General features: G+C 40.1%; 1 protein-coding gene across 4 annotated transcripts in view; it reads right to left on the bottom strand.

Annotated features, from left to right (window-relative positions):
* DENND2B (DENN domain containing 2B) overlaps positions 1-14,713 on the bottom strand; it is a 173,796-nt gene that overhangs the window by 122,417 nt on the left and 36,666 nt on the right. Inside the window, exon 1 of one of the 4 annotated variants that reach the window (XM_073882944.1) lies at positions 11,340-11,470. The exons of the other annotated variants lie outside the window; for them this stretch is intronic. The gene's annotated coding sequence lies outside the window, so the exon portion shown is untranslated. Of the gene's footprint in view, positions 1-11,339; positions 11,471-14,713 lie in introns of those variants that run through there. 4 annotated transcript variants of the gene reach the window in all.

Here is a 14,713-nt window from a genome sequence, read left to right as displayed (position 1 = left end):
AGAATGGACAAAGAAAGAGGAAATCAGCTAGGGAGGAACTTCTCTGGAATTAACTGATGCACACTGTCCCCAGGCAAAAACACGCGGCTAAGCTTTCCCACTCTGACAGGAAATTCTCAGTCACCTGGAACCTAGTGGAGCTTGGAATTTTATTCAAAAAATTGTTCCATTTTCCCAAAGTGTTCATTCCACGAGGAGATGCTGCAGTTTACATAGAGAGCACAGGGACGTCTTCAGTGTTCATAAATTAGCAGATTTCTCCCACTGGAAATGTACACAGCTTCAAACTAGAAGCTTTCCATTTAAGACCTGATACAGCATCACAACAAGAATGTATTATTTCCCACTCAAAAATAGGAGGGGATAATTCAATTAACTCCACCAAACAACATGTTTAAAGAATGTGGTCCTGTCATAATTAGATCATGATTTTCAAAGTGGGGGTACTTCTTCAGTCCTTAAGCTAAAGTATTTCCTGAGGTGACACACAGTGGAAAGAAAAAGAGCTTAGGCCAAGGCAGGCATGGCACACTCCAGCACCTCTAGCTACCTCCTAGAGACTCAGATAAAAGGCAGGACCAGGACCACACCTTCCTGATCTAGCTCCAGGACTGCCTTGGCAGCACCTCTCTTCCTCTCCCTATGACAGGAATGCAGGGAGCCCCTTCCAAGGCAACGGTACCAGCAGGGGCCAAAGGGTGAAGACTGATCACTCCTTTATCAGTAAGCCATGTTTATGAGCTGAAGACCTTTTCCAAAAGAAAGAATATTAGACATGGTAGTTGGATGCCCAGATAAGCTCATTACCGAATAATATGGCCAAAAAACTGTTGATATATAATAAACCTACAAAAAATACCTGTGTAAATACTAGGAGTAAAACAAAACATAAGAGAAATAAAATTAAATAATTTTTACATATCCAGAATTGTGATCCTAGGAGAAAGACAGATTAATTACAAGATGGGTATTTTTAGGGATTTCAAAAGTCATTCACAAGGACAAGTCGTGTAGCACTGATTTTTTTTTGCATTTTATTTTTTATTGTTATGTTAATCACCATACATTACATCATTAGTTTTTGATGTAGTGTTCCATGATTCATTGTTTGTGCATAACACCCAGTGCTCCACGCAGAACGTGCCCTCTTTAATACCCATCACCAGGCTAACCCATCCCCCCACCCCCTCCCCTCTAGAACCCTCAGTTTGTTTTTCAGAGTCCATCGTCTCTCATGGTTCGTCTCCCCCTCCAATTTCCCCCCCTTCATTCTTCCCCTCCTGCTATCTTCTTCTTTTCCTTTTTTCTTAACATATGTTGCATTATTTGTTTCAGAAGTACAGATCTGTGACTCAACAGTCTTGTACAATTCACAGCGCTCACCATAGCACATACCCTACCCAATGTCTATCGCCCAGTCACCCCATCCCTCCCTGACCCCCCCACGCCAGCAACCCTCAGTTTGTTTTCTGAGATTAAGAATTCCTCATATCAGTGAGGTCATATGATACATGTCTTTCCCTGACTGACTTATTTCACTCAACATAACACCCTCCAGTTCCATCCACGTCGTTGCAAATGGCAGGATCTCATTCCTTTTGATGGGTGTAGCACTGATTTTTCACACCATCTAATTTCATTCCCAAACGTCTGACTTTCCTTTGCGAAGTGCTCTGACGTCGCGCTTCTCAGCTATGATTAGGGCTAGCTTTTCTTCCACACTCAAAGAGGCAAAGGGACAAGGAGGGTACTTCCTGAGATAACGAAGCAAAATAGGTAGGAGAGAAAGAAGATGGAAGAAGAGAGTTAAAAAGGATATGAGTGGGGTTTAAAAAAACACCTACCTGAGGGGGACAGTATGAGCTATGAACCAGAGGGCTCACGAGGATCCAGAACTGGGGTGGCTGGGAGGACACAACAGGCATCACCTGACAGCTACCAGGTGGGCCATGAGCCTTGGACAATGTGGTTTAAGACCCAATGGGATGCAGGAAAGTACCAAATAGCCAGACACGGGCTCACAACCCTTATCAAGCCCCAAGCCACACCATTATTTTGCCTAGATGTTGTTGACATTCACAATGAACACGTCTACAAAGCCTACAAGAAATGCTTACTGCCTGTTCCCTTGGAGCTGGATGATTTGGAGTATCTAGCTATCTAAAGATTACAGGATCCATCCCAGAGTTCGAGGTCACCTAGCTCTAACAGTCCCAGTAAAGTAGAAGACACCCTCATTCGAGACGTAGGGTCAAGATGGAGTCAAAGCTTACAGAATACAAAAAAATATGGGATGGCCACTTTGGTGTATGTCACAAGGACTTAGAGATAAAGAACTACAGAAGAGCTAAGAAAGTCCAGTTGAAAGTATACAGAGTCAATTAAGTAACACTACTCCCAAAACTATTCCACTCAGTTCTATGTTTCAGGAACCCAAGAGCCTCCCAGGGTTGGGCACAGTAATAGTGCATACAGAAACTTATCACTAACCCCACAGAGACAAGTATCCTCTGTACTCATTGAGAAAAGTTTCTGCTGATTATGTCTGATAAAGGATCACAGGACAGCAAAAGACTCTGGAGACTGTCTTTGTCCAACTCATTCTGCACTGAAGAAACCAATGCAAACCTTTAAATGTAAAGTAAAAGTATAAACTAGGCAAGACCTGATAAAATCCCAGAATTATTTCAGAAGGGGACAGGTAGGGATAAGGGAAAAAATGTAGCTCTGCCTATCTGAGTATGTGTACATGGGGGCTGTGGTTTACATGGGAAGATGTTAAACTACTTTGTTTCTCCTTCAAACACCTGCCTCTCATGAACACCAAGAGGGCATCTCTCAGTTCTTTTGTCTACTTTTATTTCCTAGTTCCTGGTGATAGGATCCCCCAGATTCCCCCCTTCCTGCTGCAATCACCTTTAGGGCACAAGAACTGGAAAAAAGCCATGCACAGAAGGAGTGATCAACAAATGCAGAAGTTGGACATGTTAGGAAATATTTAAGGTTTCTGGAAACTACAACTTCCAAGGACCATTATCCACATGATGAGGAAATCAAAGCCAGGTGAGGATCTGGGCTGAGTTTCAAATACTCCTGGGGTTATAAAGGAGGTAGAAGGTGGGAGGTGGAATTCTGGAACTGAACCCAGAGAAGGCCAAGCCTCCCACATCCCAAGGGTGACAGGAAACAGGTGTAGACCCAGAGCAAGCCTGGGGATGGACAAGGTAATTATCTCCTGAAGTCATCCTGGTCAAGAAATTGCCACCATTTTGTTATCACATTTTAGACTTTTTCAAAGTGATTATATACATTAATTTTATCTGTATTTGAATGCGTATTTCCTTCTGGTTCCACTAATGATACTCATAGTAATGGTTCTCTACCTCCAGCCTGTCTACTCTCTCCTTGATCCCCCAGACTTACTCGCCGGGTTCCCATCTCATGTCCACCAATTTCCTGTCTTCTTTATCATAAGGTCCCTTTTGACAAAAGGAAATTGAGACATCGAAATGTGCCTTGCACAATATCACACCACAAATTAGTAGTGTAGCAGGGACTAGAATCCAATTCTCCAAACTCTGGTCCAGCACTCTTTCTCCTGACCACAATATCTCTGCTTTAGGAGGAACATCTGCCCTAGAGCACCAAGACCAAGAATCAAAACAGTTTATCTGCATGGCTTCTTAAGCAAAACAACACAGCCAGAATGTTTGGCAGAGACTAACTAAATATTTCCTTTGTGATCTATGCCGGAGGGGAAGCCTGTGGGAGTGAGGTAGGCGCAGAACACAGGGAAACTGAAGGAAAGACCACTGCAAGGCCAGCAGATGGGTGGCACAAAAGGAAAACCCAATCTTAAACTGAAGACAAGCCAGGGGCCAGGGAATCAGATTTAAAAAAAAAAAAAAAAAAGATTAAAAATAGGATCCCAGATGTAAATGTGAATGTAAATAGGCTGTCATCTAACAACTGACCAAACAGAAATCAGAAGAAAATACATGACAGTACCAAGCAATGTAGACAGGAATCTACGGGTGTGAGATGGGGCCTGGGAACTCAAGAAGACGGAGACAGCCTAGAGGCAAAGAACCACTAGCACAGAGCATCGTTAGTGGAACTGGAAGGGAACTCAAGGGACCCAAACAAGGTTCTCCAAAAGGAGAACAAGACCTAAGCTCAATCTGAAGGAAGACATGAGGTCACTGTACAGAACAAGGTCCACTGATTTAAAAAATAATCCTCCCTGAATTATCCAAGAGAGAAAGCCTCCCAAAGTCTGAAAGCTATGAACAGAGTGAAAAAGTTATTACCACCAAGTAAAATTCACTTGAGCTTTCCAAGGACTTCTTAAGAAAGAAAACGCTTCAGTGGGCAGATAAGATCCCTCAATTATGTCAGAAGCTCTGAAATCAGGATGGTTCAAATGAACACGAAGAAAAGGGGAGCTAGCACAAAGGAACACAAGAGGTCTGAGGCAGGCCTTGTACCACTGTCCCTCTTGTACCTGCTGTGGGCCACCGTCCAGCACACGATGGAGTCAGCTCCAGAGGGGGCACGGCTGTGTCTATGCTCCCCATAGGGCCCACCTCTCCTCTCACATGCCACGACACAGACTGGGGAAGAGGGAAAGAACGAACCTGGAGCTCTTAACCTCAAAGAGTTTACATTTTACTGGAGCAGCCAAGACACTCCAAAGAACAAGGAAATCCAGCATCCATACAACAAGAACCAATAAGTAATCCAGCCTCTGGGCTTGGAAGACAACCCTTTCTTCGGGGAGAGTACTGACAACTAAGGCAGTGACACGCAAATGAAAAAAGATCTGATTAAGTCAAAGAACTAAGCAAAAGAGAATTGAGGAGACAGATTAATTGCTTCCTGGTTGTGAACCGATCTACTCACTAGGCCAAGCCTAGGACACAAGGAGTTAAGCCAAGGACAGTATTTTAATAACGAGGGTGGAGGATGGGGTGGGGAGGGGGGCAGCTCTTCTCCAGGTGGAAAAATTGAGAAAGCAGACAAAAGGAAGGAGTGACCTCCATGGAAGCAGGGAAATCCCCCACCCAAGGCCTCATTTGTAATCAAGGCAGAAAGGACCAAACTAATGTAAACAGGCCAGGGAAGCTAATGTGCCCTTCTCCAGAGAGGCCAAGGCACACACTTCCCCCAGCATGGCCCTGGAAATGCAGAAGGTAAGTGTTCCCTTGTACAAGAGAGGCAGGCGAGGAGAGTTGGGGAATTCCCAGGATGCTTTTAGGCTTTTTTTCTATTCCCAGGCCCTTAGCATTCACAAAAACGCCAGGGCATGGAGACCGTGTAGAAGGTGAAGCTAAGACTACACTGCCCGGAGGAAAATGCAGTGTGCCCCAGGTTCCCACAAAAGAGAATAAGAAGAAAACAACCAGGCAGAGCAGCAGGACCACCCCCAAATCTGAGCACCTAGGCCACAGTCCTGTGGGCTTCCCGCACCCTCCTTAGCACCAATGCAATAAACAGCTGCCCTGGAGAAAACAATGGGCCTTTGTCTATGCCTCTTGCCTTTAGATTATCTTGGAGAACCAAACAGGATAATTCCTTTAGAGGAGTGGTTCCCTTAAATACTGGTCCAGGACATGGTTTTACCATCTACAGCATCCTTCTCAAATAAATTCCTACCTGTTCCATACGGGGCAGTGAGGGGCCCGTGCAGCCCTCGCCCCAACTCTACATGGGAATCAGGGGCAGACAGGTCCTTGCAGCCAGCCCTCTCCCTGTGGCCCTCACCAGTCAGACCCCAGAGTTGCCACTGTGCTTCCTTCTTAGCCTGGCCACAGAACTGAAAGCTAAGAACTGTTCTTACTCCCCTTCTCTCTATTCACCAGAATATTCCATATTGAGTGAATTACACTGACTACTGATACTGTTTTCATCAACATACCTGTTGAAATAGACTATCAGCAGTAACTGATTTACAAATAAAGGTATGAAACAACGTGGACAGTCAAGCTTCTCCTAATGCTGTATATCAAATAAAACTTCCAAAACCGACAAACACATCAATAAAGTTTATGTTGTAATTTTTCTTAATTCAAAATATTTTAAATCTAGCCCAATTTTGTACAAGATGAGTACAAGGTGCTTTCTTGGGAAGGGCTGCCCTTTTATTTTATCCTATTTTTTTTTTTGCTTGTTTGTTTTTAATTTATTTATTATTCTGGTTTTCAAATGCCTTTTCTTATACAATGTGAAGATAATAGGTTTGAGGGTTTTGTTTATTTCTAGTCTCTTCCCTGAGAAAAAATTTTAAATCTGGGAATACCATGTTGGTCTCAAAAAACAAACAAACAAACAAAAACTGAGTTTTGTGAAATCCCATATCCTTAGAGTATGCTAGTCTTCTCACATTTTCTTTCACAGGGCTTACTAGCAGCAAATGAAGTCAGGAGCCACCTCCTCCAAGCCACCACCAAGGACTAGACGCCACAACACAAAATCCCTTTCCATGAAATAGACAATCTGAAGAACTAGTGTTTCCCCTCAATTCCTCTCTCCTAGCCAGCATTACTCCCCTCCCCAAATGCCTCCAACTAAAGCATTCTCAGAGTTTTTCAGAACAGTTAGCTAGATACCATGAGCTCCCTAATTCAATCGAGAATATTGCTCATTTTCCATGATTTCAGCACAAGGAAGCATGACAGTGTAGTGGAAACGGTTTTGGAATCAAATAAACCTGGGTTCAAATTCTGTATCTTGGGCAAGTTACTTGATTTCTCCAAGTCCTGACTTCCTCCTGTTTGAGACAATTAGTGAGATTTATGAAAGTATTAAGTAGTGAATGGCACAGAACAGGTCTCCTGAACTGACTCAGTACTTCTTTGACAGCATTCTCTCCTACTGCCCCCCACAACCCCAAAAGCAAGGCCTTGCTGGTTATATTTCCCTGGCTGTCCTCAACTCCTTTCCAGGCTCTCCTAGGAAAGGCCCAGGGCATCTACTAAATGGTATAAATCTTCCATTTCTCCTTCTCAAGAGCCTGGAAGAATGAATTATTAGCTGGCCTGGGGTTCTCTAAGGGCAAGGCTTTCAGCGTCATCCTGGAAAATATTAAAACGTGGAAAAACCACCCATCTTACCACCTCGTGTTTCTGTGTGGTATCAAATCAACCCATTGATGATTTCCTTTCGGAGTTCATTCAATCTGCTCTACCCAAACACTGATTCAGGGCTCTACTACTTTGTGGAACAAATATTCTAAAAAGGCAAAAAGTGTAATCAATTTTTTTGGGACTATACATAGTCTTATTTTACAGCACTCCTATTTGGCTCCCTATAATGGGAAGACTCTCTATTAACGAAAGCAAAAGAAGTCCCAGTACCAGATGGGCCAGAAGTATGACCTTATGTGCTACCTTTTCTAGGACCAGAGAAATCTTATACAGTCAAATTCTTTATAATAAGGGTGATTTAGTTAAATATATATGTTAAATTTGATTTAATTTGCACAAGTTTGTAAAAGTTTTTCACATAAACAAATTCACAAACCGGGGCGGGGGGAGGAATTCTTTTATTGGTCCAAGGATCTCAAATTTGCGGTCCAAAAATGTAGTCACCCTTTTTAATAACAAGCTGAAGGCCTCAATCAAACATGCAGCCAGTGTGTGGAAAGAAGCCTTGGACTCCAGCACTAATCTCAGCCTGCCCATCACTACTGAGATACAAAACCTGTAAGAGGAATAGACCCTGGCTGGGCCTCTCTTTTCTTCCCTAGCAGAATATAAACAAGAATCTCTACAGTTCTAAGAACGTCCAGAAGGCAACCAGTAGGAGAAAGAGTCACTAGGAAAAGGCACAATTAATGGATCACACTTGTTCTCACTACCTCCTGCCTGCACCCCCTCACCCCCCACCCCATCGCCTCTGCTTTCCAGGTCATCAAAGTGCACTGTCAGGCTGGCTGTGAATCACCATCCTGCTCATGCCACTCCTGCCATCTCCCGCAAGCTCTCCATGTTCTTTTATACCTCTAGGTCTTTTGCATACACTGTTCCCCCTTCCTTTCCACCGCCATTTTGCTAGCCAACTCCCATAGTCCCCCAAGCTTCAGCTCCAACAGCACCTTCTCTGGTTGCTTTCTCAAATCCTGGGCATCCTTTCCATCTTTTCCTCTGGTTAATTACTTATATCATACTCTCTTATAAATGTTTGTCATATTGCCCTAAATGAATTTTACAAAACAAGTGTTACTCCCATATGTTTAAATTAAAAATTATATTTTTGCATCACAAACAGGAGAGATACACTTTCTGGCATATTACAAATATTGACATTTTAAAATAAATCTACTACATTACTCTCTTTAAAAAACAGAAGATTTTATTTCTTTATTTGACAGAGAGAGAGCACAAGCAGGGGGAGGGGCAGGCAGAGGGAGAGGGAGAAGCAGGCTTCCCGCTGAGCAGAAAACTGGACACAGGGCTCCATCCCAGGACCCTGGGATCATGACCTGAGCTGAAGGCAGATGCTTAACCGAATGAGCCACCCAGGCACCCCATACATATATTTTTCAATTCTATGATTATAAACTCTTAATGTTCAAAAATTTTTTCTTTTGGATTGAGCTTTCCTTACCTTTATTACTATTATGCAATTGATCAAAACAATCATAGTACAAAATTGTATTAAATACAAACAGTAAAATTTTATTATAAATGCATTAATTTTTCCATTTTTAGTCTATTAGTTGCAAGGGCCAAGAAACTTTTTCACATAAATAACTAGATAGGAACGAAAGAAATTTTGTTATAGCAATATCAATCTTTGTACTCCTTCTGAGTTATATGCTAAAATTACACAGTGATCTATAAACAAAAATTATTTTTAATTCTCTACCAGCTGACAATTCTTTCAATTTTGTTGAAAGCAAAAGCTGGAACCATCTCATTTTGAGAAAGGATTTGTTACTCAGAGTCATTCCTTTTCTTAAAAATATTTCTAATTGTTCCTTTGCTTGCTATCCTGGGAGTTTTCAAACACCAGACACAGAAACGGCAAGAGTCAGAATGAATAACAGCAATGGCCAAGTGGGAGCAGAGTGACTGAGAAAGGGGACAGCATGGGCACCACTGCCTTCACTGACCTGGAGGCTGCAGCAGTCCGCAAGCTCTCCAGAAGCATGCCCAAGCCACGTGTCTCTCAGGCACAAGCCGTGTCTTAGTAGAGAGCTTTCTCCCATCATCATAGGGCTCTTCCTTCAGGTTCATCTTAACAAAGATGAACTGGGAATTTGGAACGTCATTTCTCTTTTACAAAGTCATTTTCCAAAATGGGGGATTTGTAATTAGGTGATCATTAATTAAATTCACCTTCACAAAATAAAAAATGCCTCAATTCCTATTGAGGCTGAAATGGGATCTCAATATATTGAAAAGGACTTCTCACAAATCTCAGTAAATACAGTGCAAACAAAATAGTCTGAAACTATGAAAGAGGAATCAACAAGTAAACTTAGAAAAATGAACAAACAGGAAAAAAAAATAAGCAAAGAAAAAAAACTTAGGGTAGGAAAGAAAAACAAAGCTAATCCCTGTAATGGAATGCCTTCCCCACAGTAAACACTCGATCAATCAATCAAATTTACAAAGCAGTTGGCACTGATTCTCAAGGAGATGAAACAGACCATCATAACAACTATACAAGTCCAGGTTGTAAAAACAGAAGGTCCATCCTAAAGCAATGAATAGATATGAATGTAATAAAAACACTAGCTACTGAAAAAGCTAATCAAGAAAAAGATATAATATGCAGAAATGAATGAAAGAAAAAGAGAGATTCAAGAATATACAAGTTGAAAATCATGAGAAGGAATGCAGGTCAGAGAACCACCCTGCAAATAACAGAAGTCTGAACAAATGGCCTCAAATCTATAATTAAAAGTTCAATGGAAGCAAACTAACCAGAAAAGAAGATTTTGGTCCAAATTCAAAAGATTTATAGAATCCTGAACAAAATCAACAACCACAGATTAACACTATGACAGTCTCATATTTTTGAAATATAAAGAAAAGAAAAAACTCTGCATATAGAAAAGACCCAAATCTGAATTTCTTCCAATTTTGCAAAGGATACAATTAGGGCCAAGAGATGCATATAAAAGTCTCAGAGAAAGTATTTTTTTAATCTCAAATTATTTAACAAGGTGAGACTTCTTGAGAAAATGAAAAAGAAATATCTATTAGGGCTTTCATCTTAAGAAATTTATCCATTGCATAGCTCATTCCAAAATATGGCTGAAGGAACAACTTTAAGTGAGACAAGTGTTTAAGTTTTAAAAATACCAAATAGGGGGGCACCTGGGTGGCTCAGTCGTTAAGCATCTACCTTCAGCTCAGGTCATGATCCCAGGGTCTTGGGCTTGAGCCCGTCATCCGGCTCTCTGCTCGGGAAGCCTGCTTCTCCCTCTCCCACTCTCCCTGCTTGTGTTCCCTTTCTCACTGTCTTTCTCTATGTCAAATAAATAAATAAAATCTTTTTTAAAAATTTAAAATAAAATAAAATTAATTAATTAATTAATTAAAATACCAGATGGGGCACCTGGGTGGCTCAGTTGGTTGAGCATCTGCCTTTGGCTCAGGTCATGATCCCAGGATCGTGGAATCTAGCTCAGCCTTGGGCTCCATGCTTAACGGGGAGTCTGCTTCTCTCTCCCTCTACCCCTCCCCCCGCTTGTGCTCTCTCTCACGCTCTCTCTCTCAAATAAATAAAATCTTTAAAAAAATAAATTAAAAAATAAAAATAAGACCAAATAACCAAAACCAACAATTTCTTATTAAAAGAATAAATAAAATGTTAAATAGGGTAAAGTGCAATTGTCAAGAGTATATTATTAGTAAAAATATACCAACATAAGAGGCAACAGAGAAGAAGGGGAGGAGCAGTATCAGAATATGAAGATAAATTAACAAGTAATTTACACAATGTCTTTAACGCATAAGAAAAAGCATACCCACCAAAACAAAGTGTGGGTATTATGTGGATCCCAATTCAAAAATCCAACTTAAGTAAAAGACACCTTTGAGACAATTGAGGACATCTGAATACAACCTGGGTAACAGATGATATTAAGGAATTATTGTTTACTTTTGTTAATTGTGTTATGAGTAGCTATATATTTTTAAAGTCCTTATCAGTTAGATATGCTTTCTGAAGGATCATTGGGTAAAATAACACAATCCAGAAATGAGGAGAGATAGATAAAACAAAACTGGCAAAATGTTGATAATATTTGAAGCTGGATGAAGAATATATAGGAGTTCATTATACAGTTCTCAGACTTTTGTGCATATTTGAAAATTAAGGGGCACCTGGATGGCTCAGTCGGTTGAGCGGCTGGCTCTTGGTTTCTGCTCGGGTGTAGGATCTAGCCCTGTCAGGCTCTGTGCTCAGCAGGGAGTCGGCTTGAAGATTCTTTCCCTCTGCCCCCCCCCACACACTTTGGGCGCAAACGTGCTCACGTGCTCGCTCTCTCTCTCTAAAATAAATGGGTAAATATTAAAAAAAAAGAAAAAAAATTAAAAGTTTTTCAAATGAGCATATTCAAATTAGCATATTTCAAATTAGCACGTTAGTTAGCCAAGTATCAGGCACTGCCTAGGTATTAGACACAAAGATAAAATGGCCTCAAGAAAGAAACATAGGAAAGCAAGAGTTTTTAACCTAAGGTTCACCCTGGCAAATATCCATGACGAAGTCACAGGTAGTGCTATTACTATTGTGCTTTATTGCCTATATTCATAATTGAAAGAAACATTAAATTTCAGTCTGGGATCAATGAAAATGATGATGTAATTTTTTCCTAACCAAGTTGCAGACCCTCTGAATTCTATCCATGAACCTCCAAGAGTTACATCATTCTGCAAATATTCATTAAATACCTACAAGGCAGCAGTCACTGCTAGGCACTGGGGATGCAAAGGGGGAGGAGAATACCATCTCTCAGCTACACAAATTAACCAGGACAGACAGCTCAGAGGAACAAAAGTCTAGAAACACACCTAAGTATATATATAAATTTAGCATATGATTAAAACTGGCAATTTCAAAGCAGTGGGAAAAGAATGGATTTCTTAACAAATGACATTAGGACACTGGGAAAAAATTAAGTTAGCAGAGTAGTTAAGGGCATGGGTTCCAGGGCTCAACTACCTGAACCTGAATCCTATCTCTGCCATTTTTACTAGCTGAGCAACCATACCTATATCACAGGCTGGTTGAAAGTATTAAATAAGTCAGTACAAACGAAGCATATGCCTGGCATATAATATGCACTCAAAAAATTAGCTATTATTAGTATTATTATTTAATAACAGAATAAGTTCCAGACTGAGTAAAGATTTAAATGCAAAAAATGACATCAAAAAAGAGGTACAAGAATATATCATGATATTTATCTAATCTTGTTAAGGGAAGACCCTTCTAAGAATGACACCACAGGTAAAGAAAATTATTTAAAAGACCAATAAATTTTACTACATTAAATTATTTAAAATGTTTATATGTGGAAAACAATAAAGTTAGAAGATAAACGATAAAGGGAGGGAAATATAAATATAAATTAAATGGCATTAAGCCATTTATGAGAAAATATTCAACCTCAGTAGCAATCAAAGAAATGCAAACTAAAACAGCAATGCAAAACCATTATAATCGTATCAGATTTGCAAATACTATTTTCCTCCTTTTTAGTTTGGCAGAGACAGCTGGAAACAGGCACTCTCACCCTAGCAGAAGTGTACGCATGTTAAAGACTTTTTTGAGAGTGATTTAGCTTAGCATATCAAAAGCCCTTAAAAATGTTCATCTATTTCATCTACCCATTTTACTTCTATAAATGTATCCTCCAAAAATAATCAGGGAAGGGAACTGCATTAAAATACAGACAAAATGTTTTTACAACAAAAAGTGGGGGCACCAAATGTAAATAACAGATTAAATAAATATTTTGTATTTTGTGAATGGATGTTTCTTTGTTTTACAGTGTTGGTATATATATTCTGGTATATACATATATATATATGTAAGCAACAGTCATATCTATATAGTGGGATTTGGGGTTATTTTTTTGTTTCTGTTTTCTAAATTCCTGGAGAGAATATGAATTACTTGTGTAAAATTGGGGAGGGGGTGAACGCCCCACCCATGAGCTCTTGAAAATGATGAGTGGAGGAGAAGACATGTAAATAAGTAACTAACAATAATAATCATGCTTCCAGAGTACACAGAAGGGCTTGATTCAGCCTGGAGCTGAGTTTTGAAGGATGAATTTGCCAGGGAATGAAGCAGAATGTCAAGTACAAAAAAAATGAAAGGGAAAAAGAGCCTATTGTGTTAGTAAACGACACGCAATTTAGGCATGGAAGGAAGGGCAGCTGACTGTGAAGGATTTGAAGTAAAAGCCAGATGACAAACATTTCTGAATGTCAAATTAAATGAGTTTAGAATTACCTTGTCAAAGAAGATTCAATAAAGAGCTCTTATGATTCATTTACACAAAGATCAAGAAAAGGCAAAACAAACGGAGATACAAGAATGGTCAGGGGTAGGTACAAACTTCTAGAAGGTAGGATAAATAGGCACTAGGGACATAATGTATGACATGATGACCATGGCTAACATTGCTGCATGACATAGAGGAAAGTTGCTAAGAGTTCTCATCATGAGGAGATAAAATGTTTCTCTCTTTTTGCCTTTTTTTTTGTATTGTATCTATATGAGATGATGGATGTTAGCTGAACCTATTGTGGTAATCATTTCACAATATACGTAAATCAAAACATCATGTTGTACACCTTAATCTTATACAGTGATGTACAGCAATTATTTCTTAATAAAACTGGAAAAAAAGAATTCTATTTTAAGTAGTTGTAAAGATTTGGGGGGAAAAAAGGCAATAACAAACGGTAATAGAAGAGTGGTTGGGGTTAGGAATGCAGATACTATCTTGGAAGAGACATAAAGCAACCATCCGGAGTGCTGGAAATGTTCTTTATCTTGATCTGAGTGGGGGTTACATGGGTGGATACAAATGTTGAAATCCAGTAAGCTATATGATTAATATTTGTGCACTTTATGTTATTCTTCATAAAAAAGGAAAGAGTTTTTAGCAAGAAACTATGGTAATTAAACTATTTTAGAACGATCACTCTGGAGAACAGGCTGGGAGACTGACAAGAACATCCAGGGGCAGGCCTTCTGAGACACTGAGGATGCATTCCAGGAAAAAGATCGTCAAATTTCTAACTGGGTTGGAGGAAAGGCAGTGAGGAGGACTTTTGGGAAATGGAACCGACAAGACTTTGAGTACGATTACTGAGGAAAAAGGAGAAATCAGAGATGACTCTGATATCCTTAAAGGAGCTCATGAATACAGGAGAAGAAAGAGCAGCTTTACAGAGGTAAGTACTGAACAGGAAAAATCTGAGATGCCTGTGGGTCATCCAGCTGTCCAGTAGCAATGATTATACACACTAACTACATGCTAGGTCATCTAAGTACTTTACACGTATTAATTCATTTATCCTCACAAAGACCATAGGAGGTAGGCACTATTACTAGCCCTTTTACAGATGAAGAAACTGAAGCATAGAGAGGTTAAGTGACTTGTCCAGGATCACATTTGATAAGTGGTAGAAAAAGGATTTGAACCCAGGACATCTGGCTCAAGAACTCATGCTCTCAG

This window comes from Callorhinus ursinus, unplaced genomic scaffold, assembly GCF_003265705.2.
Source record: "Callorhinus ursinus isolate GAN/ISIS: 27379988/994484 unplaced genomic scaffold, GSC_fseal_2.0 scaffold49, whole genome shotgun sequence".
NCBI lineage: Eukaryota > Metazoa > Chordata > Mammalia > Carnivora > Otariidae > Callorhinus > Callorhinus ursinus.
Note: the sequence above shows the minus strand (reverse complement) of the source record. Positions and strands in the feature narration are given on the sequence as shown.